Here is a 4,277-nt window from a genome sequence, read left to right as displayed (position 1 = left end):
TTCAGGGTCTCACTACTAACCTGAACTCATAGTGATCTGCCTGTTTACAGCCTCACAAGAGCTGGGATTACAGGCATGCACCACCATGCCCCATCTCAATCGCCATCTCAGCGTACCCTGGGGGCAGAGCCAGCACAGAAGGCCCCGGAATCAAACCCCCGGCTCCTGCGCCTGCTTGCAGGTGCTTAATCCACTGAGTTATTTGGCCAACCCTAAGTTTCTCCTTATTTATGGCAGAATAGTACTCCACTGTGTATATGTGGCATACTGTCTCCACCCATTCATTTTCTGATGGGCATACAGGCCATTTCCAAGATTTCGCCACTCTACACTATGCTGCTGTAAACCTCAATCTGAATGTTTCACTACGGTGTGATGCTTTTAACACTCTGGTACGATACCTAGGAGGGGGACAGCTGGGTCAGATGGAACGTCTAGCTTTGGTTTCCTGAGGAATCTCCACTCTGGTTTCCACAGTGGCTGCACCAGCCTCCTCGTCTCCCAGCAACGGTTCCTCTCTCCCACAGTCCGCCAGCATTTCTTATAGGTCGATTCCTTGATGGAAGCCCCTCTTTCCAGAGTGAGACGCAGTCCCAGCACTGCTTCAGTGTTCGTTTCTCGCCCGACGTCATGGCGCACACCTGCAACCCCAGCACTGGGGAGGCTGAGGCAGGAGGATCATTGCAAGTTCAAACGCAGTCTGGGCTACAAAGTGAGCTCAAGCCCAGCCTGGGCTGCCTAGCAAGACCCTGTCTCAAAATCACCAAAAGGAAAAAAAAAAAAAAAAAATCACCAGAAGAAAGAAAGAACAAAGCAAACGGTTTTCATTTCCCAAGTGACAGGCCGTGGTGACCCTTTTCCCATGCATTTATTTCTTGTACTCCTGTGCTGCACGAATCTTACAGATCGCTGAGGATGAAGTTCAGGGAAAACCAAGAAGAGGCTGTTCACCGGGCGCAAGCTGCCGGGCCACAGCGGCCCCATTTGTTTTCTCAGAACTGTCTTAAGAGACCAGAGGAGGACATTTGTGTCCCTTGGAGTTTTAGTACATGACTGAGCAGAGTTTCGTGGCCTAGAGGGCTTCTTGGACATCGCTCTTTGGCAGTGATTGGTGCTTTGTAAGCTCCTCAATAAATACGCTGTGCGCACTCCGTTCAGGGCCCAGACAGACTGGACACCCGAGACCCCTGTGGCCGCTTCTGTCCAGCCTCGCGTCCTGCTTCTCGATGCTCCAGTCACTCTACACTTCTACATCTTTTTTCTTTTTTTTTTTTTTTCGGACCTGGGGATTGAACTCAGGCCCTAGCGCTTGCCAGAGAAGCGCTTATTCTACTGAGTCATCTTGGGGCCGGGGAGATGGCTCAGTAGAATAAGCACTTCCCTGGCAAGCACAAGGGACTGAGGCCAATCCCTGGTTCCACCAAAAAAAAGACAACAACAACAAAAATCTACTGAGCCATCTCCCCGGCCCCTAATACTTCTGCATCTGAAAAATGTCCACTCATTTCAGTTGCCTATTTTGGGAGTGGGTCTTTAAGTTAAAAGAGCGTGATTTTTTTTCAGTTCTGTATATATTCTAGATGTTAGTCCTTTATCTGAGGAGTAGTTGGTCAAAAAAAAAAAAAAAAGTCTTCCTATGCTGCAGGTTGCTCCGTCCTCTTAGTGGCTTCTTTTGCTGCACACACCTTTTCAACTGAACGTGATTGCCGCGTCGACTCTCTGTGATCTTTCGCGTGCGCTGGGGCTTTGTTCATAGAGCCCTTGCCTAGCCACTGCCTTCAAGAGCTTTGCCTCCTCCATCTTCCAGCACACGGCATACTTCAGTTTTTCCATTTAGTTGATCCATTTCAATGTTAGCTTGGGGCCTGAGGAGAGAGCTAGGAGTCTAGGTTTGACCTCCAGCGTGTGGAGAAGCCACTCTTCCTGGGGCCGGCATTTGTGGTCTCCAATTCTGAAGCCGGAGCTTTTGCCAGTTAGGTCTTATTTTCAGGCAGACTCGGTGGCAGCACCGTCACCCCCACCGCTCCCGCCCGGTCACCAGTGTTTCCAGATGTCCCCGACCACTTGGAATAAGGGTTTTTTTTTTTTTTCTTCCTCGAATGCCTTCAGGGCACTTTTGGCCAGCAGGAGAGTTGTGAGGTTCGAACTCCAGGAACCTGAGGCTGACAGCTTTGTGGAAGCAGCCACTTAAAGGACTGAGCTAGTGCCAGGCCCCCAAATGGAATAAGGGGTTTTCTTTTTTTTTCTCATTTTTCCAAAGGACTTTTTTTGGTTTTATTTTCACTATTTTCTTTTTTTGGTACCGGGAATCAAACTCGGGGCCTCGCGCTTGCTAGGCAGGCGCTGCGCCACCGAGCCACATCCCCGGCCCGTCCCCGACCACTTGGAACCAGCACCCGGGACTCGGGGGTGGCTGAGCACTCCGGGAGCAGGACTGCGAAGATGAGGCCGTGAAGGGCAAAGTCGATCACATTAAGAGAGGCAGTGAAGAGCTGAGGTTAAGAGGCCAGGTTTTAGTACAGTTTGTGGTTCCAGTTCAGTTTTTAGTTTTCTCATCTGCACAAGAGGGGAAGAAAATACTGTAGTATCTGTTTCCTGGCAGGCCTGTAAGATGAAAATGAGAAAATGTCCAGGGTGCTTGGTCCATTGCCGGGCACCTTGGGCTCATCCCGGGGGTCTCGGCGGGCTGCAGGCGTGGAGGACGAGGCGAGCAATGAAGACCGTCCCAGTGTGCTCCCTGTGGGAGCTTACCCACCCACATCGTTCCCCGAGTGCCTCTAAATAGAAGAGGTTGTAAAACCAAATGTGTTGAGCCGGGGAGACAGCGCTACAGTCTAAGCACTATCTGGCAAGCGCAGGGACCTGGGTTCAGTGCCGGGTACCACGTGCCAAGCCGGCCACGGAACCCCAGGCGCACCAAGCTGGCCACCAAAACCAGGAATGGTGGCGCACGCCTGTAATCCCAGCACTAGGGAGGCTGAGACAGGAGGATCACTACAAGTCTGAGCTGAATAGCGAGACCCTGTACCAAAACAAATAAACAAGTACTTTTTAAAATTTTTTAAAAAACAACGTATCACAGTGGATGCACTGCCACAAATCTTCCCTCTTGCTCCAGCACACATGTCCCACCCCTTGCCGCTTCCTGAAGCAGCTCTGGAAGTCCCCTTCTGTGAGGGCCGTTAGTTGCACTGTAGTGATTGTCTCTGTGTCCTAAACTGATTGCAAATGTTTTCTTTTCATGTTCATTTTGACTTTAGAAAAGAGTCAGAAGTGGCACGGGGCCAGATCCTGGGAGCGGAGTGGAGGGGGACGCGAGGGCACAGCGTCACGTGTGTGAAGGCCTGCTTGTCCCAATTCCGACAGCACTTGGCAGCCACGTTCTCTGCATTTTTCTTCATCACAGTTTGTAAGCACACTCATGAAATAAGACGTCCCGAGCAGCCCCAGGAAGGAGCAGAATGAAGAGGTGAGTGTGTTCGAAGTGATCTGGGCACGGTAGTGGTGGCACATGTCTGTCATCCCAGCACTCGGGTGGCCGAGGCAGGAGGGTTGTTGCAAGTTTGAGGCCAGCCTGAGCTGTGTAGTGAGATCCTGCTTCAAAAGAAAATAGAAGGTGATGTGGAGCCGACCAAATAGCTCAGTGGACTAAAGTGCCTGCAAGCAGGCACAGGGGCTGGGGGTTCAATCCCTGGGCCTGTCCCGGTGGCCCGGCCCCTGGGGTGCACTGAGACGGCTATTGAGACGGTGTGATGGTGTGGTGTGATGGTGTGTGCCTGTAATCCCAGCTCTTGGGAGGATCCATTGTAAACAGGCAGCTCACTATGAGTCCAACCTAGTAGCGAGACCCTAAACACCCTACAGACCCTTCCCTAAAATACAAAAAGGGGGGGGGGTGATGTAGAAGTACTGGGGCATTTGTGTCAACCTGTCTTTTACTGTAATTAGTTTTTTAAAATTTAAACATCCAGGCCAGGGAGATAGCTCAGTGGCATAAGCACCTGCCTTGCGGTCACAAGGTCATTTGTTTTTTAAATTTATTTGGTGCGAGGTCTCTCTACGCAGCTCAGACTCATAGTGGTCCTCCTGTCTCAGCCTCCCCAGCACTGGGATTGCAGACGTGTGCCACCATGCCTGGTTTTAGGGCTGCCATGGTACGTCTGAGGCCAACACAGCATGCGGTACTGAGAATCGAACCTCAGCCCTTGTGCTTACTAGGCAGGCATTAGACTGCAAGTTATCTCCCCGCCGGCCCAGTCACAAGGCCTTAAATTCAA

At 51.3% G+C, this 4,277-nt stretch overlaps 1 pseudogene; it reads right to left on the bottom strand.

Moving 5' to 3' along the window:
* The window catches only part of LOC101561924, a 5,225-nt pseudogene extending 2,464 nt beyond the window's left edge, over positions 1 to 2,761 (bottom strand).
* Positions 2,762 to 4,277: the final 1,516 nt, after the last annotated feature.

This window comes from Octodon degus, unplaced genomic scaffold (genome assembly GCF_000260255.1).
Source record: "Octodon degus isolate 3935 unplaced genomic scaffold, OctDeg1.0 scaffold00056, whole genome shotgun sequence".
NCBI lineage: Eukaryota > Metazoa > Chordata > Mammalia > Rodentia > Octodontidae > Octodon > Octodon degus.
This window is presented reverse-complemented; position numbering and strand designations above follow the sequence as displayed.